Here is a 27,301-nt window from a genome sequence, read left to right as displayed (position 1 = left end):
ATGTCAATGCTTTAAGTTTCTAGTTTCTCAGGAGGCCAGAAATGGAACCAAATTCCCCATCACAACAAGGTCTTTAATGTTGAGCATTTTTATAGGAAATTCTTGGGAACAGTGTATCTCAGCCCCTTCATTTCACAATTTGAAGTACTTCTGGACATTTAGTGAAGTATCTTGCAGATGGAACCCAAATCTAACCTTAATGCTGACATTTAATGCTGTGTACAGCAGATGCAGGTGGTCTGTACAAACCTTTAAAGCAAGTGTGCTGTCACTGGGTACTGTCCCCTGAGGCCAGATGTGCTGCTTTCGACTGCTCGGTTCAGAGTGGATGGGGGAATCCACCCTTAGCATGCTCAGTCTGTATATCTTGCTGCAGGGCTCCCCAGGCAAACTCAGGCATTCCTGCAGGCTGCATGCTGCAGGGAACATAGATGACTTCCCAGCATCCAATGGGAATGGTGCATCCCTCACAACACACACAGTTCTCAGGGTAAAGAGTATTTGCTCTGATTCCACATCCCTGTGCTCATCCCAGGATTCCCATGGGTAGTGATGGCATTGACCTTGCGTGGGGGCATTTATCCAGTGCCTTTCACCATAGTGTCTCGACTCTACCTTACACACTGACCCCTATGGACTAAGGATGGTGGGCATCTAGGGTGTACCAAACGTTCATGGTAGAATGGAAAATTTTGGATCTCTTTAAAATTATTTTCTGTTGGGTTTGTATTATAAAGTTAAAGACTGAATAAGATTTTATATTAAAAGAAAATAGCTCTTTTCCTCATGCTTTTGACTTCTGTCACAGCGCGGAGGCAGAGGCACTGCGTGATGCTCTGGAAGAGCGTTTAGCACGGGAGCTCATGGATGAAAATGACAGACCTCAAAGGGAGCAGCAGAAAGAGCGGTTTTTGTGAGAGTTTCCTCAGTTGAAAAGGAAACTTGAGGATCATATCAGGAAGCTCCGAGACCTGGCTGACCATCTTGACAAAGTGCACAAGGACTGCACCATCTCCAATGTGGTGTCCAGCTCTGTTGGTGCTACCTCTGGAGTTCTGGGCCTCACTGGTTTGATTCTGGCACCCTTTACATTAGGGGCCAGTCTGGCCCTCTCAGCAGCCTCCTTGGGTCTGGGAGCAGCAGCATCTGTGACTAGTCTTACGACCAGCATTGTGGAAGAATCAAACAGACTGTCAGATGAATCTGAAGCCAGGCGCCTGGTTGGAGCCAGCATGAATGTATTTGAGGAGATTCTAAAGATCATGCCTAAGATGTCAATCAAGCTCTATAATGCAGGAATGGAAGTAGCAGATGCCTTCAGAACCCTCAAGGATCAGATCAGAGCTATCAGGACAGCCAGATCCATCTCTCGACCAGGAGCAGTGGCAAGGAATGTCACATCCACTGGAAGGTCTGTGCAGGGTCTTCTCCCAGTGACCAGAGGAGCCAGGATTAGAGCAGGAGTAATTACAAGTTTATTCCTTGGTTTGGATGTGTATAACCTTGTGAATGAATCACAGGATCTTTATGATGGGGCAAAAACAGAGTCAGCTGGGGCACTGAGGGACCTGGCTCACAAGCTGGAGGAGAAGCTGCAGGTATTTGAGAAAATCTACAAGGATCTGAAGTGAGACCTGCCTCAGTGACCCCTCCTCCAAGCAGCTCAGAGTTCAGGAGAGATGATGTGTACAGTGATGGGGACAGCAGAGGCACACTGTAACAAAGGAAACTGAGGTCAAATTCATGGAAAAGATTGTTGAGGAGTTTGAATGTCTCTGACTGAGTAGAGGGAGGTCAATGCAGATGTCCAGAGAACCCAGAAGAGGAAGAAACTGGAGTCTAAAATGGGATCAGACTTCCATCAGAGTGGGGAATCTGCATAGCAATCGGCATCCATCACTCTCATAACACCCTGCTGTATCTTAACATCTTTGCCATCTCCTTATGGGCTTGTGCTGGGTTTGCTAAATGCTTAGCTATCTGAGAAATAATATTGCTTTAGTGGGTTTGTTTTGCTGTACTTTTTTTTCCCATAGATTTTTAAGGGGCGTGGGGAGCACTTTCAAATTATGAAAGCAGAAAGTATTCTTTATTTATTTTTAAATTGATTATGGCTTTATCATGTAGCTCGCCTGGAATTTCTAGATAGACTAGAAATGTGTAATGGTCTTCCTGAGTGTTGGGATTCACTTGCCTGTGCCATAGTACTGATATATTGTTGTCTGTTTTGTAGAATTCATTGCTAGTATTAAACAATATCTGTGAGTGTTAACAAGTGTCAAGAGTGCCATACATTTGAAATCATATACTCTGCTACCTTTCAGGTTGGCTTTTACCTTGCAGTATACATGTGAGAAATAAAAAAATTTAAAAAGGGACAATCAGAGTGATCTAGAGTGTGGGGAATGGGAGGGTAACATTGTGGGTGTGGTCAGGGAGGTCTGGACAGGACAAGCAATGAGAAGTCAGGAAGCCCGGGGAGCAGAAAGTGGGAGAGAGTAAAAGTGAGAATCAAGGCGGCTCCCATACTGGGTCAAACACTGTGTGCAGTGGAGATGAAGCCAGCACTTTAGTGACAGGAGACTGGGCACATGGCTCTCAGCTCCTTCTCAGTCTGTGGATGGTTGCTGGCCAAGGTGGAGTCTCAGATCAATGGACTCTTGGCCTCTTATGTTCTATAGGCTTGTGTTCAGTAAATGTTAACTGGCTGGTCTTGAAAAACGGAGTAAAAGCAGTTACTTGCATCCTCTGGACCACCGGCATTGGCCGAGTCCTGAGCACTGAGGTGGCAGCCATTTGCCTGACTTTCTTGTGCTGTCACAGAGCACGCTGAGGGGTTTTCTAGCGGATCTTAGTGTACAAGTGGGATGAGCTCTGCCTCCATCCCTGGACTTAGAGACAGAGGCATGGGAGTGTGCTAATCCCTGCCATCCTGACTGTTCAGGAGTCCATGAATGTTCCAGCCTATTCCTCACTCTGATCAAGGGAACCTGACATGGTGGGCTCTGCATACATTTACACGGTCCTGCCATGGTGGGCCTGTGGCTCTGCATACATTTACATGGTCCTGTCATGGTGGGCCTGTGGCTCTGCATACATTTACACGGTCCTGCCATGGTGGGCCTGTGGCTCTGCATACATTTACATGGTCCTGTCATGGTGGGCCTGTGGCTCTGCATACATTTACACGGTCCTGCCATGGTGGGCCTGTGGCTCTGCATACATTTACATGGTCCTGTCATGGTGGGCCTGTGGCTTAGCAGACATTCACATGGTCCTGCATGTCCTTTTGTCTGCCAAGCTCAAGTCATGCTGATGAAAGGAGAGAAAAATTAAGAGTAAGAAAATACTTTAAAATACAGCAATAATATCATTCCTTGAGGAAATGTGGTCACTGGTGTCTCATATCTTAAGCTCTGTCTTGGCTTGCTCTTAGCACTGTGTCTGAGCTGTGGAATGAAAGCTGATGCCTCTTCCTCATCCAGTCTCCCCATCTGCAAAATCACAGCATATCCCCGCATTACACTTCGTAATCACAGACTGATTTGAAAAATGGGGAAAGATTTGTGTTTCAGGGAATGATTGTAAAAGTCCAATCAAATGGTGAAATGAATGTGTTGCAATCTGTACTGTGTAGTTCCTGACTAGTTTCTTGCTTTCCCTACCTTAAGCTGTGAAGACGTGATAATCAAACCAAGTAATATTTGTGTAATATGAAAGGAAGGTGTCTTAGTCAGGGTTTCTATTCCTGCACAAACATCATGACCAAGAAGCAAGTTGGGAAGGAAACGGTTTATTCAGCTTACAGTTCTACATTGCTGTTCATCAGAAAAGGAAGTCAGGACTGGAACTCAAGCATGTCAGGAAGCAGGAACTGATGCAGAAGCCATGGAGGGATGTTTCTTACTGGCTTGCTTCCCCTGGCTTGCTCAGCTTGCTCTCTTATAGAACCCAAGAATAACAGCCCAGAGATGGTACCACCCATAAGGGGCCCTCCCCCTTGATCACTAATTGAGAAAATGCCTCACAGTTGGATCTCATGGAGGCACTTCCCCAACTGAAACTCCTTTCTCTATGATAACTCCAGCCTGTGTCAAGTTGACACACAAACCAGCCAGTACAGAAGGGTTATGATAGCCTCTGGTGTTCAGCTCCTCTGAGACTCTTCTCCTGGGACAGAGCAGAGGTGTCACATAGCCATCCAGCTATAGGTCTCTGGTAGAGCAAGGACTTTGGCCCTTCAACCAAAGGTGCTATGAGGGGAAGACATGAGGTAGTGGACTGTGCCATGGAGCATGCTGGGATCTTCTGAGAGGAAGCAAGGCAGGATGGTTCGAAGAAAAGGCAGATTCCAAGTGCCATGCTCTCCAACCTCAGAAGACCACTGTCAGCATCAACCTCTCCAGAGCCCAGCACTGTGCTGAGGGGTGAGGAGAGGCAGGTACTCGTGAAGTAAGATGGGGCTAGTCAGAGTTCAGAAGGTGTGGAGAGTGATCTCTTAAAGGACCCTGAGCCTGAGGTAGCAGAATTTGTTTTGTTAAACACCATGCAGAACCCACAAACACATGTGGTATGCAGAGAAGAATTTAGAAAGTCAGCCTGAGGTTATCATACAAAGCCAGATGTGAACCCACACCCCTAAGAAGACCTGGATGCTGCTCAAATTTAGCGAGAGCAAGACTCCTCATAAGTTAGGGACTGTGATGTTTCCACACATGTTCAGTTTCACCACAGTTCTAGAAGGTGGTGAGGATCCCTTTAATGTACACACACCGTGATAGGAGAGCTGGACTCTGATCTGTGTTGGGTCTTGCTGCACTTCTGAAGCATGAGAGTTTTCTCTCAAGTGGGCTCACCAAGCTGTCAGGGCTCAGTTAGATAACAGATTGCTCGGGACCTGACATGGGACCCCAGAGGGATGGTGTTTTTTTGGGTGCCCACTCCACTGAGAAATGGAGGAAACACAGAGACGGACAGTGGCCTAGGCCCACCTACCTTAGGGGCCTGGTGAGTAAAGCTGTCTCTGGAGTGCAGCTACTACAGCAGGATGGTGACATAAGCTGACCACAGAGACACAAAGAACCTTTTCTGGGGCTGGGGGGATGTCACACAAGCTGTTCTGAGACCAGATTCTATGTCAGGCTCTGTGTAGAAACTGAGTCTTCAGGAGACAATGGCTAATCCAGTATATTGGAAAGGAGGCTGAGCTATTGGTGACAGACTTCTGTCCTCTGGGAATCTCCTGGTCTCTGCTTGGCCTGTGGGAGATGATGAGGAAAATTGATAGGTGCTGTCTTCTGTATCTGGGGGAAGAGTAAAATCGATGGGACACACATTCTTGGGTCAGAACTAGGTAGCTCCAGGAAGCCACGTTTCTTAGTGTCTGTCCATGGATCTCCAGGGTTTCTTATTGCCAAGGACCACTCTTTGCTTGGAGATGGGGTCCTGAGGAAAGGGTGTTTGGGAGCAGTGGAAAAGGAATCAAAGTCAATGATGGAGTGCAAGCAGACAGCTCAGTCCTCTGCTTGAGATAGGTCTTTCAATAGTTTTTTGGTTTTCCAACCAAAGTCAGAAAACTTGCCAGAAAAAAAAAATGCTGAAAGAGTGTGTTAGCTCTTCAAGCAGTTCTCTCTGAGTAGCTATCTCTTACAGATTTTCATAAGCTACTTCCTTAGGAATTCAAGGGCTTGTATCACCAAACCTGGCTCCAAACTCCCTCTGTCCCAGGCTAGCCTTGAACTAAGAAATCTATCTATCAGTACAAGCACAAACAATTAACTTATTTGTGTGGGAGCAGAAATCTGCCAGCCTTTGTGAATACAAACAATAGTCTTAGCTGGGTGGGATTAGGTCCTGAGATCACAATTCCCTCACTTTCTGGTTGTCCTTTTGAAACATGAAACTTGTTCTTTAACTATTCCTTTCCTAACTATTCCTTTCCGTCTACTGACTCATTATTGCAGCTTCCTCTTTTTTTTCCAGGCCCAAGAAGCCCCTCATAAAAGTCATGTTGCATCCTTTTATTTTGCATCATTGAGAAATAGTCTTGAACTCATGTTTTCAGAGTGCTTTCCCTCAGCCTTAAGGGATAACCAGAAAATCTCAGCATTTATCATTTTGCTGAGGAATATTCGACATCCCCACCTGGACTTGTGCTGTTTCTAATTATTGTGGAGTCCTTTAGCTTGGCAGGGAGATCATTTCATGAAAGAGGAACATGAAGTAAAGTATACACAGTACTATACAACAAGCCTTATGCCTATCAATTGTCAACACCATAGAGGCCCACACTCTGCCGTCTCTGTTCTAGTGGGGGAGCATGTTCCGCTGTCCCTTCCTCAGTAGCCAGGCCAGCTCCTTATTACTTGGCTTGTTACTTGTATATTGTTACCCTTGCTCTGTCTCATGGCACCATAGAGCTTCCTGGTGCTTATAGACTATGGTTTGTCTGTCTGCTTCCTTATGAATGTCTGGAAAGTTCTTTCTCAACTTTTCTACAAAGCAGGCTGCACAGGACCCTACACTGTCTCTATGAAAACATTCTGCTGTCTCTCTGCAGTTCATGTGTGGAACTGTGGGACCTCCCTGGGCACTAGAGAAAGAAACTGCACTGCTGGTCCTGGCCACCAGCACTGGGCTGCTTTAGGGATCATGCCATGTCTCCTGACAAAAGAGTCGTAGGTATTGGGATGGGGAAGGGCAGGTGTAGTAGAGAGAAGTGTCATGGGAAAGCCTGACACCCAGGGCTGGGAGGAACAGGGTAAGCCACCAGGAAGGAAGTGGCATAGGAGGACCTCAAGTGGAGGGAGAGGGAGGAGTTTTACAGGGTGGGAGGAGCCCGGTTTAGGCCTGAGCTAGAAGGTCCCTGTATTTGAGGGGAGGATGTTGAGGGAGTATCTGCATCAGGGATGAGGGCTTGTGTGCTGTGTGGAAGCCCTTGAACTTGAAACTGGGAGACTCATGCAATCCTGACCCCTGGGTTTTCTCCTGAAGCAGTGGTGGGCTAAGCCTCTGCTTACACGGGGCAAGCCTCAGTCATGAGGCTGCCTTCCTTTCCTTCTTTCTTTATATTCTTATTGAAGTTTTGCATTAACATATGAAACTATATAGAATGCTGGATTTTGTTATCACATTTTCACCCATGCATTAGAGAAGAGCTGATCATGTTCACCTCGGTCACCCTGCTGTGCCCTTCTCACTCCTGCTGACTCCCTCGCCTGATCGCAGCTACTCACCCTTCTTCTTCCCTGTGGTTTACTTTCTCTACTTTTTTGATTCTGTTGTAGAGCTAGGTGCATCTGTGACTTTAGATCCAATAGTGTTGCTTTCTGAAACTGGGTGTGCCTGTTGTTGTGTTCACACAACTAAAACTGTGATGTCTGTTAGCATTTTGTCTAAGCTGCACCCTACAGTTACCTGGCAACCTCTAGGTGTGCCTGACTCACGATTAAGGGGGCTCTTTTCCCCTTGGTTCTCTCCTGCTCTTGCTTTCCTGCTCCTCCTCTTCCCTCTAACCCTCCCCCCTCTCACGCCATCCCCTTACCCCGTCCACTTGCTTATGGCAAGCCCTTAATTCTCTACTTTTCTCTGATCTCTCTGTCTCTGCTTCTGTCTCTACTACTCTCTCAACTCCCCTCCCTGTGCCTTAAATAAACTCTATTTGATGCTATACTGTCACGTGGCTGGTCTCTCAAGGGGAAGGGGTGCCTCGGCATGGGCCTCTGGAAGCTTCCCCTTCCCCCATACCTGACTACACCTCCACCAAACATATTTCTCCTCTCCTTATCTTTTTATGAATACTACAACGTCTCCTTGACAGGCTGTCCCTACAATCAATAGTCATCCCTCTCCTTTCTCAGTAGTTTTGGGTTGAAGTCTACACATTCAGATATTGGAACCACTCTTTGCTATTTCCCTTTGCCTAGAGTTCCACCTTCCCTCCTTTGCACTTCATGCAACACCTGTCTCTGATCACCAGCACCAGTGTACTCTTGGATGTAACAAGGGTGTGAATTCTTGTTTTAATCCAGATAGGCATATCTTTACCCAGAAAGAGGGCACAGCATTCATCTTATGAAGTCAGCATCACCACCCAGATTAGAACTCATTCCATCTTTCAGTGTCACCTGCTGCTTAAAGTCACAACTCCTGTCCCCAAGGTGCTTGCAACCACATTTATGTCCTCTGCAGGATTAGCTGTGGTGAGTTGTTGTAGGACATGAAGGGCCCATTCATGGGAGCTGCCAAACACAAGAAACCTGGTTTGAACAAGACCACAAACAAGTGTTTTCCTGTGTGGTGGGGAGTTTGGAGTCTTTTCAGAAGTTGTAAATTGTCACTAAGTCTCATGGCCTACTGTCATCCACTTCTCCAGGCTTTCCTGACCCCTCTTGAGAGACTAGGAAGGGAGGAGGGGATGCTTGAGCATGCCTCTCAAGACAGAGACAAAAAGGAGACTGTTTTCTACACAGGTTCAGGAGATTTCCCTATGTCCACCTTGGTGACTTCCTTCCTGTCCTCGACTCAACAGATTCTCACTGTGAAGGCCCAAGGTTTGAGACCACACTCAGGAAACAGAGAGTCAAGAGGAGTCAGTACCCCTGGAGGCCATGAACCTGGTGCCTGGGCCATGCTCTGAGCCTTCCCAGCATCCTACAGTGTGCTACATAAATGTCTATATCAGGAAACCATGTATTCTTAGTTCACTTCCTATAGTTCTCAAAATGTATAGAGTCATCTTGTGTAGGTGAGAGTGTCACTTCTTTGCTGAGCACAGCTTTACCTCTGGTTTGTCTCTAGATAGGATTTTCACAAATGCAATGGGCACAGCTTCAGATATCTAAACACTCCTTCAGGCTCTCCATCCAAAGCCCTGACTCCAAGGCAGATTCTAGAGCCCTTGGTCCAGACTTGGATCTCCATGGTCAGCCTTCTTCATCACTGACAATAACCAGCACAGGCTCACTGGATGACATGACGGCTTTGCCTATGTACAGAACACTGAGTGTACAGATACCCGTTCTTCTGTCATGTGGGGATGAAGGAGTGAGGCCAGACAGTGGCCAGGACACACACAGCTTCCTTTCCCTCCCTTACCCACAGTGGCCCTCACAATTCCCTGGCAAATCCAGTTTCAGTTGCTCATTGTCATTCATCTCATGAAAACAGAGGCTACAGGACCCCAAGAGGCTGTCAGAAAGGGAGACTAGGATCTGGTGTGACCCTCTACTTGGGTGACACACCTGCACTCTGAGTTTTTTGTGTCTGTGTCACTCTGAGCTGCTGGCATAGCCCAGTGGTAAAGCACTTATTCAGTGCAGAGGTCCTGGGGCTGATGTCTAGTACCACAAAAGCAATGAAAGGAAAAGAGACAGGAAAGGCCAGGTCTCCCTCCCATTTCCTTTAAGCCTCCTACTAATCTGCTACAAAGCCCCTTGGCTGTGTGCACATGTGTGCCAGGAGGCAGTGTGGAGGCCCCGCCCTTCCCTCTGATGGCTGGAAGCCCAGGCTGGGCGCCTCCCTTCCCTAGCTGTGCACCAGCTCTCCCTGTGGAGCAGGGTAGAGGCTCTCAGCAAGTCCTGCTTCCCAGTGGCTGCAGGGCGTCTTCCTAGGGCTCAGGACAGAGTGAACCTGAGAAGGTTTACTCACTTCACAGGGAAAAGATGAAGCCCATTCAGTCTTTGCAGAGGGACCCTGCCTTCTGCAGCCCCTTCCTTCCTCCTTCCCATCCTCTCCTAATGCCTCCAAAGGCAGCTTGCAGAGCTCTGGGACTGTGCTGAGCCTCTTCCCTCACGGGAAATATCACGCATTCCCACGCGGTGCCCACACCAACCAGGACTGCCTCATTCAGCCTGCCTCAGCAGCCTGCTGCTGTCTGCGATCTGAGACATTATTTGGATATTGAGGTAATGGCTTTTGAGAACACAGCTCCATTTAAGGAAAAATTTATGGATTAAAAAGATAATCTAGGACTGTTACAGAGACAGAGATCATCTCCTCTGGCCCCACAGTGGTCTGGGCTTTGACTTTCTGATTTAAGGGTTCATAGTGCTTAATATGTGATTGTTCAACATGTCTTTCTGTGACCCACAGAGATCTGCTACACACCCAGACACAGGACAACCTGTCTTCCTTCTCAGCACCTCATAGGCTGGGCAGAGAACAGGACAGACCCAGAGGAACAAGCCTGCCACCTGCCTACCCAGCCTGCTTCACAGAATCCTCAACAAGACTCAGGTTCCCCAAGAGCTCACACAGACCCATGCTCAGAGACACAGTATCACAACTCCTGGGCACCTTGCATCACACAAGTCATTAATTCACAACTGATTTTGGCAGCAAAAATTATCCAGGACCAACCTTAGGGTGCATAGTGCACACGACCTTCAGGGTCTGGAGATTGCTGAACCACAATAGTGCCCTTCCTCTCTGAGCCTGCTGCTGAGGTCTCAGAGACTCTGGTACTTGAGCAGAGCCATGGGAAGCTTGGGGATGTCATGTGAGAGGCCTCTATCCTTTCTTGTGGTTATTGAAAAGAAAAGTATTGGCTCAGGACCCCCAAGACCAATTCTTTTCACAAAGGAGAATTATTTGTCCCAGGGGGACCAAGGGATAAGAGACAAAAGGAGGAGATGGAGAATGAGGGAGAATGGGGATGGGAACAAGGGAAAAGGGGAATGAGTGCTTGTCCCATGATGGGATAAAGGGCTGACTCTGGATGGCCTCTGAACAGCGAGGATACAGACATGGACATAGGCAAATGCTGGTTTATAAAGGTGCAGGGAAACCCTGTGTTAGCAAGAGGTGTTTAATGTTAATTGCACATGTTAATTAGATGAGCAAAAGGGGTTTTGATTACTGGACTTCAATACTTTGATATCTGGACCTTGGTGGTCAGCATCAACAGGAAGTATTTGCTGTGTAAGGGAATAGACCTTGGGGACTCATTTCAGGAATACAGTCTAATGATGTTTAGCAAGAAGGGGGAATTGCGGAGATGGGTGAGGACTGATGAGCCAGTCTTACCATGCACAAGCTGATCAGAGTCCCTTCACTTATGGCAGAGAAAGAGAGAGGGACAGCCAGAGCCCAACATGGTTGCAAGTCTTGACTGTATCCTGGGCTGATGTCTGACCTTGATCATCTTTGTCTTCAAGAGTTGCAGGGAGGATGAGCAGGTAGGGGAGCTTAAGAGACTCCCTAAGGTACAAAAAAAAATCTTCATGTGACTGGGCTGACAGGGAACACAGCCATCTTTCCTGTGTGCTTCAGCTCACTAACTGCACATCAGGATCCCAGGAAGAAGCAGCTGCCTGCCTGTTATACTCATCGACTGAAAGTGAAAGTCCCACCTTCTGGAGCAGAGTCAGACTGACACAATAGAACAGCCACATCTAGGGAACCACCATACCCTCTGGGTGACCCACATGAGGGAACAACCTGTGTTCCACATCCCAAGTGTTTCTTAGTTCATGACACTTTGGAGTTCTCTGTGGACTGAGGAAGAAAGACATGCCTCACAGATTGAGGGTCACTCCACAGATCACCCCGACAGTGACCCTGACAGTGACCCTGATCTGCCTACTCACAATGTCCAGCAGGAAGCTTCTCCCTCCTCCTTCACCTCAGCTGCCCCTCACCCTGGGTCTCTTGTGCAGACAGTGGTGCTGCTGTGTCCACCATGCCTGGGACCTGGACATCTGCCTATGTGGCATCTTCTGTCTCAAGCCCAGGTTCTGCATTTGGAACCATCATGCCCTGCTTCCTTTAGGATGTCCACAGCATCCTCCACAACACACTTCTCTGGTTCATTCTTGTCTCTTACAGTATGTGGGGTCAAATTTCAACTTCTGTCCCAAGTCTCCTGTCGAGAAGCTCACAGAGCTCAATGGTTGTGGAACAGTTCTGCTTTGCTCCAGGCAGAAGAACGTTTAAGCAAGGCTGAACCCCAGAAACAGATTGGCTGTGGGAACAAATGCGCTGAGAGGTAGTTCCTTCATACCACAGCTCAGGGACCAGTTGGGACTTAAGCCAGCATCCACGTTCAGAGAGTAGACACTTGTGACCTTAATTGATTGTTTAAGGTTTTTTTCATCCATATCCTTTCTTGTTCTCAATTCTTCTCTTTTATCATCGTCACTGTATCTCTGCAGTTACAGGACAGCACTGTGAGATGCAGAACCATGACAATGTCCATGGAGGCCGTGAGGCTGGCCATGATGGAGACCTACTGATCAGGGCATAGGACGAACTGCAACAGTAATACACTCCTGCACAGAGTCAGGGTGTGGCCTCAGCGTCCTGCTGCAGATTTAGCTGAAATTGAAACATGAGGGTCTCAGCCTCCACATACAATAGAGCCCATCCCCCCTGGGCATCCTGAAGATTCGCTAAAGAAAGGCTTGGTTGAGCAATGACAAGGCTAAAAACCTTCTGTAGCTAGTTCCAGAGACTCTAACACCTCCTCTGGCTTCCACAGGACAGCATAAATGAGTCACACAGACAGATATGCTGACAAAAATTCACATAAATAAAAATGAATGACTTTTAAAAATTCATATTTGAAAAAATAAGAAATTGTACTGCCTGTGGCAGTGTGCTTGCTAGCGTGCCTTGCTTCCTGTCACGCCTTCAGAAAGGATTACATCGCTGAGCTACCTTCTCTTTGGTCTCCTGTGTTGTGTAAGCACAAAGGGTATCCTTGATTGTTAACTGCTTGCTGAAAGCAGCTAACTGGTGGAAACAAGCTTGAAAATAAATATCCACTATTAATGTTAAAGGCATCACGAGGCTAGGGTCTGATGGTATGTTTGCAGTTCTGTGTCCTCTTCTGGGTCACTAGTGAGAGAGGAAAGTCAATGTTTTCCTTTGTGTGGTGGTTTGAATAAGAATGGCCAACATAGGCTCAGATTTAAATGTTTGGCCATCAATTAGTGGCTCTGTTTGGGAAGGATTAGAAGGTGTGGCCTTATTGAAGGAGGGGTGTCACTGGGGGAGTACTTAGAGGTTTAAAAAACCCCTGTCAGTCTCTCCCTCTCCCTCTCCCTCTCCCTCTCCCTCTCCGTCTCCCTCTCCCTCTCCCTCTCCCTCTCCCTCTCCCTCTCCCTCTCCCTCTCCCTCTCCCTCCCTCCCTCTCTCTCTCTCTCTCTCTCTCTCTCTCTCTCTCTCTCTCTCTCTCTCTCTCTCTCCCCTTCCTCCTTCCCCTCCTTCTCCTCCTTCTCCTCCTCCTCCTCCTCCTCCCCCGACACCATGCTTGCCATGCTCCCTGACCTTCTGAAAGTGTAAGCAAGCCCCAAATTAAATGCTTTTATAAGTTGCCTTGTTCATGGTGTCTTTTAACAGAAATAGAACAGTAACTAACACACCTTGTAAAACTCCTAAAATTTTCTATTGAAAATTATCCCTCATTCCTGTCTAATACTGTGCATGTCCTATTGAATACATAAGGAGGAAAGGCCTTTCTTAGGGACACACAGACATCAGACAAGGGACAACAGAAAGAGGAAGATACAGAGAGAGAAGTGGATAGTTTAAATGAGGTTTCCTCTTGCTTTAGTTGATGCTGGGAGCAAGATTCTTTTTTCTCTTTTTTGTTTTTTGTTTTTTTGTTTTTAGTTTGTTTGTGGTTTGTGTTTTTGTTTTTAGAGATGTTTTCTCTGTATAACACTCCCTGACTGTCCTGGACTTGTTTTGTAGACCAGACTGGCTTTAAACTCTCAAAGATCTGTTTGCCTCTGCCTCTGCCTCTGCCTCTGCCCCTGCCTCTGCCTGTCTCCATATTGTTGGGATTAATAGCATGTGTTACCAGCCCCAGCTTGAGGAGAAGATTCTTTAATATGGTGCTACCACAAAGCTAAATTCTTTGTCTTAAGGCAATGTGGGGTTAGTGGATTGGGGAATAACAGATAAATCTGCCGTAGTGTTTCTCCTGGCTCGTCAATTCTTGCCTGGATTATCGGGAAAAGTTGATAAAAGTTTTAGATGATGGAAAGTACCTCTGACTCTCCACAGCTTCAGCTGAGAGAGTGAAATGGCATCCTATGAATTTGTCAGCTGAGGTAACTATTGCTGCTAGAATTAAAGATGGATCAGTGGGTAAAGGCACCTGCCACCAAAACTGATGGTTTGAACTCAATTCCTGGGTTCCACATGGAGAAAGGACAGAACCAACTCCTGGAAGTTATCCTCTGACCTACACACACACACACACACACACACACTTGTGCACACACTATGCCTCATGTCTTAGCCACAAACATGGACAAAATTCAATTTTGAAAAATAATAAGTGAATTTTATCTTGAGATTAGGACAGAACTTCCAAATTTTCCTGAAATGGTTCTAAACATAAGTCGGCCAGTTTATATTAAGTATTTTTATTCAAAGTGGCAACCTCAATGCTCATGGAGTAAAATCAAGATATAGATCGACTCAGAAATATTTGAAGATGCCCAGTGTCCCATTTAATCCTTTATATAAAAACCAACAAGTAGCCCAACTTATTGGCATGCAAATTTGCTTTTGTCTTAATAAATGGTAAGATCATATGTTTTATGATGGTTTTTATCCATCTGACATGATCTTAGACATCACTAGGAAGAATGCACCTCAACTGAGGCATTGCCTCCATCAGACTGGCCTGTGGGTGTGTCTATGGGACATTGTCTTAATCATTGAGTGTGCTAGCATAATCACCTGTGGGTGGTGCCGCCGCTGGGAGACAGATTGTCCTGGGCTATAAAAGAGGCTGAGTACATGGTAAACAATCCAGTGCTCACCTTCCTCCATGGTCCTGTGTTGGTTCCTGCCTCTGGGTTCCTGCTTAAGTTTCTGCCTGGACTTCTATTCATGACTATGATTTGGATGTATAATCAAAACAAAACAAAACAAAACAAAAACAAAAACAAAAAACAAAAAACAAAACCAAAAAAAACCCAAAAACTTTCCTCTCCAGATTAGCTTGGTCAGTTTTTTATTACAGTGACAGAGATGAAAAATGAGATATAAATATACCTAAGAATTGTTTTTAAATAGGTTTTTTTCCTTTTATTAGGATATTTTGGATTTACAGACCTATTTTACATGTCTCTGTTTCTAGGGACACATAAATATTTCTCATATAGGGCTGGAGAAATGGCTGATAGGTTAAGAGCACTGGCTCCTCTTCAGAGGACCTGGTTTTGATTCCAGCACTTACATGGCAGCTCACAACCTTCTGTAATTCCAGTTCCAGAGGATGCCCTCTTCTGGCCTCCTTGATCTCCATGCATACCATAGTGCACATATATGATACATTCAAGCAAAACTTCCATACATGTAAGATAAAAATAAATCTTCTAAAATTTATATTTAATTACTCAGGTTTTTTTTTTTCCTTTGGTTTTTCGGATTTTGTTTTTTTCGAGACAGGGTTTCTCTGTGTAGCCCTGGCTGTCCTGGAAGTTACTCTGTAGACCAGGCTGGCCTCAAACTCAGAAATCTGCCTGTCTCTGCCTCCCAGAGTGCTGGGATTATAGGCGTGCGCCACCACCACCTGGCCCAATTACTCAGGTTTTAAAAGTGGGGACACAAGTAGAAGTGGTGTAAGAAGGTTTGGCTATGTTTGTTTATTTTGTTGTTTTGCAACAAGGTATCTCTATGTAGTTCTTGCTGGCCTGGAGCTGGATACATAGACCAGGCTGGCCTAGAACTCAGAAATCCCCTGTTGCCTCCTGCTGCCTCTTGGATTCTGAGATTAGAGGTATGTGCCTGGAGAAATCTGTGATCCTGAGACTGTTGATTGGATCCTTAATTGAGTCCTACACTGGAGTCAGTGTCACAGAGTCCAAGGTTTCAAAGGTCTGGGTTGAGAGGAGGGTTTTATAGTTTTTCTTTTGTTTTCTTTGAGACAGAGTCTAACTTTGTAGCCTAGGTTGACCTTGAACCCATGATCTTCTTGCCTCAGCCCTCCATGTTCTGGGATTAGAGTGTCTACTCTTAGAAAGGCTTCACATTTCTGAGCAGAAATGCCTAGACCTGAAAATGGGAGTCTCCATCTCTCTACACATTGCCGCTGGGCAGAGGGAACTTTCTACAGCTTGGGCAGTTGCCATGGTGAGGTAAAGCCCCTCCTACTCTCCTTCTGACTGACCCTAGTTCTAAGGCTCAGCAACCCTGGACTCCACTAATCCCTGCTCCCCACTTCCTTTAATCAACTCTTGATTGGCTCACTATTGGGAGGAACACTATTTGGTGGACACTACTGTTGAGGTCTGATCCTTTTATGATGTCTGTAGCATTGTGTATTCAGTCTCCATTTTGCTTAAAAGGTGAAATTAAGCTCAGGTTCTCAGGCTCTGCTTCCCAGAAGTAATTATACATAGCAGACACTGAAAAAATTCTCCTAAACTGTGATTGTATTTCTAATGCTCTGTTAATTCAATGCTCGGAAACTTCCCTGTTCACCACCTATCATCCACCACCCCTCTTACCTCACTTAGGACCAGTCAGTCTAAAAGTCACCTGAGAATTTTTTTTCTAGATAGTCAAAATATAGTACTTCCTCCATCCTTGCTTTTTGTACTTTTGAACTTGTTTTTTTCCTATGAAAGCCTGCCCCAAGAGAAGACTGATACCACAATTAGGCTCCTGAGTCCTGTTTTGTGGTACTGATCAACCAGTCTTGGGGTGTGTGTTCCAGAAACTATTCTTGCTTAACTGAGATCAGTATTCATATGGTTCTTATGCTCTCCTCTGGCCTGCATAGGCACTGTGTGTATGTGGTACACAGACACACATGTAAGCAAAACATCCACACACATAATGAATCATATTATTATAATGAATAAATAAGCTTTTTTTTTTCTTATAAGTAGGATCAGGGGCTGGGCAATGATGAAACACGCCTTTAGTCTCAGCACTCAGTAAGTCAAGGCAGGTGAAATTCTGTGAGTGTGAGGCTAGCCTGGTCTACCAATTAAGATCCAGGCCAGCCAGCCCTGTTACACAGAGAAACCCTGTCTCAAACAACAAAGAAACAACAGCAACAAATCAGGGGGACTATCATAAGCTATTATACATAATATCTAAACAAATGAGGGAACTCTGTGAGATGACTCCGTAGGAAAACTGTGTGCTTGGCAAGCATGAGGGTCTGAGTTAGGATCCTAACATACACATAAACATCTGGCTTTGGGAGAACATGCCTGTAATCCCATTGCTGGGGATCTGTATACACAGGAAGATTCCTGGGGATCACTGGCCAGCAAGTCTATCTAAATCAGCAAGCTCTAGATTTAGTAAGGCAGGCAAGTCTCTGTGAATTTGGGGCCATTCTGATCTACATAGTGAGTTCCAGACCATGAAGGGCTACTTAGTGAGTCCCTCTTTCAAAATAAAAAATAAAATGGACAGTGACTGAGGAAGAAACTTGGCAGCTACCTCTGTCTTCCACACACAGCTGAACCTTTTGTTCATTCAAACCTGGGCATAGATGTGTGCACACACATGAATATGCACACACACACACACACACACACACACACACCAAAAAAACGAACATACACATACACCCAACCAGTCCTTTCTAATACAACAAGAGAAGAGAATGCTTCCAACATAGTACATGAACCAGTATTACCCTGGTGCCAAAACTCAACAATAGCATGGAGAAACATACTAGTCCTTGACCTACAGATCCTTGTGGGGATTTAAAGGCATGTAGCACCACTGACTCTTCCTGTTGGTGTTTTCAAATCTGAGTGTGGCATCTTCCTTTCCACTTCTTCTGCCCAGATAAATCTCTGGTGGGAAAATGGTTGGGGAGGGTAATGGACCACATGGTTATGCCAAGTCCTGCATGGCCATACAAAAGGGATAGTGTGACATGTTTTTCTGCCCCTGGAGCAGGGACAGAAGGGCATGGGCCTCCATTAGCATTGACGGCTGCTAATAAGTGTGAATAAGTCTTGCTTGTATAATAATGTGCATAAGTTCATGGTCCTTCTTTGGGGAATGTCTTCTATGTTAAGGTTAATGACACCATGATGATTAGAAACAGCAAGAGTCCAGGAGACAAGAGTCTGTGTAGATTTCACAGAAAAAAACAGTAGAAAACTGGAAACTTCAGGATAGCCATTAAGTCTGTGGGAAAGAACTCTGAAAACTTAAGTTCAAAAATATCTAATTTCTCAACTATGCAAAATGTAAGGATGCAGCATGAATTATATGAGCACTTCATAGGCCAAAAAGAACAGATTCAGCTGAACTATGAGACAGCTTGTCAGAAAGATACAAAGGCAGGCAGATTCCTGAGTTCAAAATCAGACTGGGACAGAGTGAATTTATGCTCAGGTGTGGTGGGAGTGGTGACCTCCGAGCTGGATCCCACCCTTATAGCTTATTGTCTGTGCTTACAAAGGCAGGCAGGCAGATGTCTGAATTCACTTGCAATGTTAAGAAAAATGAGCTTGTGGCCTCTTCTTAGGAGACAAGGGTCTAAGTTAAATAAAAAGTGCATTGGTGGGACAATCAAAATGGAACCTGGGGTGGACGATTGAATTGACATTTGAATAAAATACTGGGGTTTGGTTAGTGGGAGCTGAGCTGTCTGGTGATCTTCAGAAAACTGTCAGCTTGTACCCATGATTCGACTTCCAGTTGTTATTTTCACTACTTTTGAACACCCTTCCTCAGAAGCCCTCTCCAAGTTGAGGGTGGTCCTTGGCAACCAACAATCTATCAGGTGTCCTTTTGATAGAAAGGAAGACCCTCTGACTAGGTTTAGGTACATCCTTACCATGTTCTTCTGATGAGCTAATCAGGAGGGATGGGAGGGGTGAACTTTGTTTATCTCTGTGATGGGAAAGCTGGAGTTGCCCCCAGAATTGAAGCCAATTAGAGATCAGAAAATGGCAGACTGTTCCTTTCTCCCTGTGGCCTTTACTGTCTGGAAATTGAAACCCAGTATGCTAGATATTCTGGGCTGTCAACTGGTATACATCTCGAATTAAAACCTAAAAATGGAGGGGCACACCTGTGAGAGATGTTTGCTTAATTTGAAGTGGAAAGATCTATTTCTAATCTAAATCTTTGAGGTGGAATTCATACTTTTAATCCAGTGCTTGAGGCACAAAGACACAATATTTATCCAGATCATTTAATCAGGGAAAACCCACTTCTAATATGGGCCATGATTTTAATGAAATGTAAATGACATGGAAGAAGGAAGCTTTTATTCCTTGCCTGCTTGCTCCCATCTTGATCGCAAGTTCATTCTTTCACTGACATTAGGACTGGCAGGAGGAGCTGGTTTCAGCTGCATAGCTAGGAGGAGTCTAGGTTGCACTACCAAAAACGAACAAGCAAACAACAACCCCACCCAAACCAAACCAACCAACCAACCAACCCACTAACCAACTCCACAAGGGTAGAGAGAATGGCTCAGGGTAGAGTGTCTACTGCACCAGTGTGAGGACCTGAGTTCAGATCCCTAGTACCCGTAGGACTCTGGATACCTTGACCTATGCCTGTAAGCTTGACACTGTAAGGCTAGAGAGGCTGATTCCCAGGGACTTGGTGAACAGTCAATGTAGAAACAGTAAGCTCCAGGTCCTGGCCTTCATAGGAGCACACACAACCACACATACATACTCACATACATACATACTCTCTCTCTCTCTCTCTCTCTCTCTCTCTCTCTCTCTCTCTCTCTCTCACACACACACACACACACACACAGCACAAGAACACACACAGGACCACACACATTCATGAAACAGAAAACAATACCAAACATGACTCATGATCTTCTTTTGTTAAACCTTTGAGGGCAGTGATCCTCCTGTAGTCACACACAGCCATGACATTTGTCTGTCCCATGCCCAGTACCTTTGGCCAGTGATCTCATAGAGCTCAGGCTAGCTTTCAACTTGCTGTGTAGCTGAGGATGGCCTTGAATTTCAGATCCTCCTGCTGCTGCCTTGTAGTGCTGGGGAATCAAAGCCAGGGCTGTGGAAGGCAGGCAAGACCTCTACCTGCAGAGATATGTCCCTAGCCTCCAGATTTTATTATTTGTGCCAGGTAGGATCTCATAAGCCCAGAGTAGCTTCAAACTCTCTTGACATCCCAGCTCTAGGGAGGTAGAGACAGGAGGACCAGGAGATTAAGATCATTGTCATCTGTACAACAAGTAAAGGTTGACTAGATTCCATGAGATGCTGTCACAGACAACAAATACACAAGGGGCTGGAGAGACAGAAGGCTTAGTGAGACAGAAGTCCCTCTTAGCATCCTCTGTAGAAGAAAAAGAGTCCAAAATCTTTTTAAAGATTTGGGGTTTTTGTTTCTTTTCTTTTCTTTCTCTCTTTCCATACATACATATGCATATATATATGCACACACACACACACACACACACACACATATACACACATATTTCCCCCCAACCCCAAACAGGATTTCTCTATGTTCTCCTGGCTCTCTTGAAACTCACCTTGTAAATCAGGGTGGCCTTGAACTCACAGCGATGGTTCTGCCTCTGACTCCTCAGAAATGCGATTTAATCCCTGCACTGAGAAGACTTAGTGTGCCAGAGCCAGGCTGACTTGATGACAGGCCACAAACTGGCAATTTGGGAGACTAGGCCTAAGTTTCTGTTTCTCTGTACTGGAAAAGTCCAAAACAGTCAATTCCAGGAAAAACTACCCTTTACAGAAAGTTAATCAGGAAACAGCCTGGGCTCCCCTCCCCCCAGCCTGAGCAAACCTAATGGGCAGCGAATCAGGAGCTGTAGAAGTTGCCTCACCCCCTAGCTTGAGCCAAGTTTTGTTAATCAGGAAACTCTCCAATGCCTGGAGAGAGAACCAATCAATCAAGGGAAAGAAAAGTAAGTCACCCACTCCTATCCTAACAGGCATTACATTGACCTGTGCAAAGTCCACACTTCTGTCTTCCATCCAGACAAAAGATTTTTTTTTTAAGATTTATTTATTTATTATATGTACACTGAAGCTGTCTTTGGACACCCAGAAGAGGGCGTCAGATCTCATTACAGATGGTTGTGAGCCACCATGTGGTTGCTGGGATTTGAACTCAGGACCTTTGGAAAAGCAGTCAGTGCTCTTAACCACTGAGCCATCTCTCCAGCCCTGGACAAAAGATCTTTGTTGTTGCATTCTATTTGATTTTCAGGTATCATTCTTTGCAAATCATGGACTCTTACAGCACCACCAGCACATGGCTAAGGATCATTTTTATACATATATTTGTGGATGTGAGTCTGTCAGTGTGTGTTTGTCTATCCCACAGTGCTGAAGCTTCAGGCAGGTGCCCCAAGCTCAGCTTTTGTGTGTGCACTGGGAATCTGAACTCAGGCAATGTTTTACACACTGAGCCATCTGCCTTAGCCCTTGTTTGTTTGTTTGTTTTGAGAAAGTCTTGGGTAACCCAGGCTGGGCTCCCACTTGCTTTGTAGCTGAGGCTGGTCTTGAATCCTCTGAGTAAATTTGGATTCACAAACCCCTGTAAAAAACAAGGGTGTGTGGCCTGTCTGAGATCTGAGCACTAGGGGGCAGAGGTAAGTGGATCCTGGGAGCTCACTTGGCCAGTCTAATCCAAATGGCAAGCAAATGAACTCCAATGGGTTCATTGAGAGGCTTTGTCTCAAAATCCAAGGTGGCAGACAACAGAGGCAGATACCTAAGAGCTACCTCTTACCTTCAAACTCTCACAGGCAGGAACTCACAATCAGTAGGTAGGTAGAAAGAGGCATGCACACACATATGCTAGGTAGGCATAAAGAGGCATGACTGAGTAACACACAGGAAGTTAAAAAGATGGAATTGCTGGTACCAACCACCAGGAGTCAGTGATGCTCATCTACTGTTCAAAGCACAGCAGACCTGTTTTCTTGTCTGGGCTCCTTAGCTGAGTCAAGTTCTTTAATCTACACTACAGTCTACCATTTTTGTGTGCTTCATTCTTCAGAGTACAAAAATGTGTGTGTGTGTGTGTGTGTGTGTGTGTGAGTGTTGAGAGAAGGTCTCAGACTTATATAGCCCAGGCTGTCCTCCATCTTGATTGGTGGTTAGAAATGACCTTGATTTGATCCTCCTGACTCCACTTCCTGAGTGAAGGATTACAGTGAGCACAACCTGACCTAGTTTATGCAGTGCTGGGGACAGAACCCCAAATTTCATGCTTCCTGAGCTGGTTACATTCCCTCACTCCCCAGCCCTCTGAAATTTACTATTATTCTTGGAAATCTTCCCCTTCTTCTCTTATAAGTCTGAGTGTTGGCGGCTCACACTATGGAAGGGGTTACTATTTTCTTGCTGATTTTTTGTATCACATGTTTGAGACAAGTTCTTATTTATGTAGCCCAGGTTGGCCTTGAGATCTCCATTCTTTTGCTCCCACCTTCTGAATTCTGGGATTATAGTGATGGAATCACTGTGGCTGAGGTTTCTGATTTCTTCTTCTTCCCTTCTTTTCTGCCTCTTTTCAAAAAAATGTTTTTAAGATAGGATCTGTCTATTATGTAGCCCTGGCTGTCTGGGAATTCCTTATGTAGCTGTGACTGGCTTCAAACTCACAGATCCACCTTGCCCCTGCCTGCCAAGTGCTGGAATTAAAGGTGTGCAACAGAACACCTGGCCAAGGTTTCTGTTCTCTTTTCCTGCTCTGAGACCCCAGTAACCCAGCACGTCTGCTTAAGAGGGGAGTCATGTGGAGTAAACACGCATCCAGTTTCCTAAGTAGACTAGCACCACAGTTTCAGTTATTATGTATGTGTTGTTATGTATGTGTTACAAAGAAAATAGGTTTAGGAAATCAAAGATATGTATTTTTTGAAGTGTGTGTGTGTGTGTGTGTGTGTGTGTGTGTGTGTGTATTTCCTCTACTTCCCAAAGTCAGGCACAATTATTGCAGTCTGAGTGTCACAGAGTCTAAGCAAACACAGCCCAAGTGAAACCATTATCGATCAAGAAAATCATCTACACCCAGAAACAGGTAAAACTGGAATATTGCTTCCAATTTTATTGGGCTACAAAGCATCATTTTTTTCATGAAGGAGCAGTTCAGTGACTTATGCGGAGTTAGTGACTTAGGCTGAGCTGTTGGTCCTCCAAGGTAGGTGGGAGCTGAGGGGCCAAAGAGAGCAAGCTGCAGAGTGCCAGGTTCCCCGGGGTGGCAGGTCGCTCAGACGGTCAGCTTTGTGGTTGGTGGGTGTCTTGGCAAAGGGATGTCTGAAGCCCCGAGTTTCTTCTTGGTGGTTGGTCAATGTCTAAGTGGGCATGTCTGTTGGGAGTCGAGTCTGTGGACGCTGGGTCTAGCCTTCCTATAACTAGGACATGTATGTAAATGAGACCTAAACCCTCCAGTGTACTGAACACATCACTGAATAGTTTGAGGCAAGTTTAGGTAAGAGGTTTCCCTGTCACTGCACTGATTGGTGTCTTTGGTTTGTAAGCTTGGGAGCATGGGGATGGGATTCTGAGGTCAGAAGTTGTTGGGAGGAGGGTTGGAGTCTTATAGCCACTTCCGGGAGAGCCAGACCCAAGAGCATGCGCAGTTTCGGGTAGTGACAGAGGACAGGAGGTGCAGTGTCTGGGGAATGGTTTTACCTGGCGGCTGAAGTAGAGGTCTGCCCATCCCAAGGGTGAGAAAGGAATCCCCGTGCAGACCACCATGGTGAAGGGACTCTGAGGCTGAAATGCCAGAGAAAGAATGCGCTTGCTGACAAGATGAGAGCAAGCAGGCAAACAACAAACTCTTCCTTCTTCCATGTCTTGTGCAGGCTTCCAGTAAGAAGCACGGCCCAGAGTAGAAGTGGGTTTTCCCTGCTCAAAAGATCTGGATTGAAGTTGTGTCTTTCTGCCTCAAGAACTGGATTAAAGATATGACTTCCACCTCAATGATTTAAATTAGAAATACATCTTTCCTCCACATTTTTTTAAAAGTCCCTCCTTTTTCAGGTTTTAGTTAATTCCAAATGTAGTCAAGTTGACAGCCCAGAACAGCCAGCACACTGAGTTTCAATTTCCAGATAGCCAAGGCCACAGGAGGGGCAACTCCAGCATTCCCATCACAGAGATAATCAAACTACTCCCCTCCCATCCCTCCTTATTGACACATCAGAAAGACACACTAAGGATGCACTTAAACCCCATCACAGGACCTTTGTTCTGATTAATTTTATCTCTAGAGAAGACCTTAGGTATTCAGGGCTTCTGGGCTAATTAATACCCACTTATCAGAGATTGCATTCCATGTGTATTCTTTTGTGATTGGGTTACCTCACTTAGGATGATATTTTCCAGATCAAACCATTTGCCTAAAAATTTTGTGAATTCATTGTTTCTAAGTGCTGAGTAGTATTCCATTGTGTAAATATACCACATTTTCTGTATCCATTCCTCCTTTGAGGGGCATCTGGGTTCTTTCCAGCTTCTGGCTATTATAAATAAGGCTGCTAAGACCTGATAGAATGTTGGTTGCCAAGGACCAGCCTCGGCTTGGAGAGAGGATCTGAGGCAACACGAACTTGAAGACAAATCATGAGTGCAAGCTGACAGCTTTGTGAAGATCACCAGACATCTAAGCTCTCACAGGCCAAACCCCAGTCTTTTATTCACATATCAATTCAATCTTCCACCCCAGGTTCCCTTTTCCCACCAAACAGCATTTTTTAACCTTAGCTGATGAACTTGCAAAGCCACAGAAAATAGGAACCAAAAATCCAGCTGTGAAATGTCTATCATGGAGAGACATGTCAGCAATTTCATCTGTTACTCCCTTGACCCCTTGTCATTGGCCTAACACAAGGTCTCAGTGTGAAGCCCTGTGGTAACACTACATCTTGCCCTCAAGCTGGTCATTGTGGCACACGACTTTAATCCAAGCATTTGGGAGGCAGAGGCAGGTAAATCTTTGTGAGTTTAAGGCCAGCCTGTTGTACAAAGCAAGTCCAAGGACAGCCAGGACTAGTTACACCAGAAACCCTGTCTCTGAAAACAAACCAGTAAACAAAAAACAAACAAACCAAATTTTGGCTTCTGAGTCAACTAAACCAAGAGCAAGCCCTATTTAAACTACCTACTTCTCTCTGTGTAACTTCCAACTGCCTCTGTCTGTTGTCCCTTGTCAGATGTCTGTGTGTCCCTAAGAATGGCCTTTGCTCCTTATGCGTTCAATAGTACGTGCACAGTGACAGACAGGAATGAGGGTTCATTTTCTATAGAAAATTTTAGGAGTTTTACAAGATGTCTTAGGTACGGTTTTATTGCTGTGAGAAGACATTGTGAAGAAGGCAACTTATAAAAGCCTTTCATTTGGGGCTTGATCACAATTTCAGAAGGTTTGTCCGTGACCATCATGTCAGGGAGCAAGGCAGTAGACAAGCATTTTGCTGGAGAAGTCATTGAGAGCTCATATCTGATCCAAACATTTCAGGAAGAGAGAGAGAGAGAGGGAGAGGGAGAGGGAGAGGAGGAAGGGAGGGAGTTGGGGGGAAGAGAGAGAGAACGGAACTGGCCCAGGAATGTAGAAAGTCCCAAGTTTATTCCCCATCCACAAATCCAGGTCAAACAAGGTCCCCCTTTTAGCACCAAGCATCTATTGCCATCTCAGTAATAACTGTGTTCCTTTTTCTTGGAAATGGAAGCTTAGCTCAAGCTCCGTCACTGACCCTCATTCTTGGCTCGGTTTCTATCCTATCCAGGCCAGAGAAGCTCTTGCCAAATCCACGTCCTCGGCTGATCAGCAGGGTGGTACCTGGCAGCATGCCCAGTGGGTTGCTTTTTCCTGAGGAGCCACAAACCAGAAATTTGTCTTTCACTTTCATGTCCTGGGTATATCAGGCCCAGAGCTTGTGTCTGGGTGTGTCTCACAGGGCCAGCTGGTGACTGGATCCACACAGCTGAGGACAGCAGGGACACATCCAAACGGGCTGCAGGAAGATTCCTGGGTGAGTCGGGAACATGCTCTCCCCACATGTTCATCCTCTCAGTGGCTCTGGAGGGGAAGGGTTACAGCCCCGCGTGTGGATGAGCTCAGGGAAGATGGACAATGGTCACAGGCTCGGCAGCTGTAGGGCTGGACTTTCAGTCAAGTGAGGCCTGCCTGCTCCTCTCTCCTCCTCTACCCTGTGCACAGAAGGGGACATGGATTCCCTCAGATGGGATCCGCACTGCCTGGGGCCTGACCCTCCATGTATGGAGACATAAGACATGATGAGACGTCCCTAGCAGGAAGACAACTCTTTGTCAGTGCTCAGCCATTTTACATAGGACCAAAACAGGAAAGGAAGTGGAGGAGGCTTGAACATAGAGCTGTCAGCCATGCTGGCCTTGGGGTGCGGCTACTGAACCACAGAGAAAGAGGTTTTGATTAAGATGTATGGAAAAACTAATCGGTTTGAGCCCAGCTTTGCTTGACTAAGCGGTGCTAAGCCCTGAGCAAACCTGAGGCACAACAGACAGTGCCTGTTCTAAGGTGCCTCCAGGAGGCTGAACAGGTAGGTGAGAGGTGACACTCCTTGGTTCTCACCTAGCCTCTGCCTAGCCTGTGGAGGACAGAGGGTGAAGCCAAGGCTGTCTTGTGTGGGCAGGTGTGGAGGGGAAGCAGGAAATGGCCTCTGAGAATGGGCTCTGTAGTCCCCAGGGCCACCGCACAGGTCATACCTCACGGAAGGGTAGACTGCAGGGGAGTGAGCTGTAGTGAAGCAGAGGGGCCCAGAAGTGTTAACTGCACAGGACTAATCTTCCATCCAGAGACTGGGTTGTTGTTTCCCTTACCTCTCTGCTCTGAGCACGGTGAGGTGGGGTTTGTCACCCTTCACTAGGCCTCTGTTTTGGAGCTAGGGTTGCCTGCCCTACTGAGAGCCCTAAGAGGCTGCTCTCCACCTGTGGTGTCCAGGAAGGCTGTGCAGTGGTGCAGACACCACTGAGTCCCTCAGATCCTACAAGTCTGAAGAGAGAGTAAAGGACCAGTGTTGTGTTTTATTAGAGAGAGAGAGAGAGAGAGCGAGAGAGAGGGAGAGAGAGGGAGAGAGAGGGAGAGGGAGAGGGAGAGGGAGAGGGAGAGGGAGAGGGAGAGGGAGAGGGAGAGGGAGAGAGAGAGAAGGAGTATGTTTGGTGGCTGTGCAGTCAGGTGTGGGGGAAGGCGATGCCTCTGTGGACCCATGTTGAGGTATCCCTTCTCTCTGAGGGACCAACCGCACAAAGAAGGTATAATATTGAATAAATTTTATTCAGAGCATAAGGAGAGTAGTTGAGAGTAAGGCAGAGAGTGGGGTACCAGAGGAGCAGAGAAGTGGAGGCTG

At 46.0% G+C, this 27,301-nt stretch overlaps 1 protein-coding gene, 1 long non-coding RNA gene and 1 pseudogene across 12 annotated transcripts in view; 2 read left to right on the top strand and 1 right to left on the bottom strand.

Moving 5' to 3' along the window:
• LOC127668176 (apolipoprotein L3-like) overlaps nt 1-27,301 on the top strand; it is a 124,529-nt gene that overhangs the window by 5,956 nt on the left and 91,272 nt on the right. For 3 of the 11 annotated variants that reach the window (XM_052161662.1, XM_052161669.1, XM_052161655.1), the window contains exon 1: nt 25,847-25,945. The exons of 5 other annotated variants lie outside the window; for them this stretch is intronic. The gene's annotated coding sequence lies outside the window, so the exon portion shown is untranslated. Of the gene's footprint in view, nt 1-25,846; nt 25,946-27,301 lie in introns of those variants that run through there. 3 more of the 11 variants (XM_052161650.1, XM_052161665.1, XM_052161675.1) reach the window with 3 other exon arrangements.
• Nucleotides 1-27,301, top strand: part of LOC127668178 (apolipoprotein L3-like) — a 72,175-nt pseudogene that overhangs the window by 5,401 nt on the left and 39,473 nt on the right.
• LOC127668180 (uncharacterized) lies at nt 10,794-20,652 on the bottom strand. The gene is made up of 2 exons (XR_007974020.1): nt 20,471-20,652; nt 10,794-12,315 (listed from the first exon to the last, which is right to left on the bottom strand). It is a non-coding gene; the product is annotated as an uncharacterized LOC127668180 (long non-coding RNA).

Source organism: Apodemus sylvaticus, chromosome 17 (genome assembly GCF_947179515.1).
Source record: "Apodemus sylvaticus chromosome 17, mApoSyl1.1, whole genome shotgun sequence".
Taxonomy (NCBI): Eukaryota; Metazoa; Chordata; class Mammalia; order Rodentia; family Muridae; genus Apodemus; species Apodemus sylvaticus.
The sequence above is the reverse complement of the archived record's forward strand: the minus strand, read 5'-3'. Positions and strand labels throughout refer to the sequence as shown.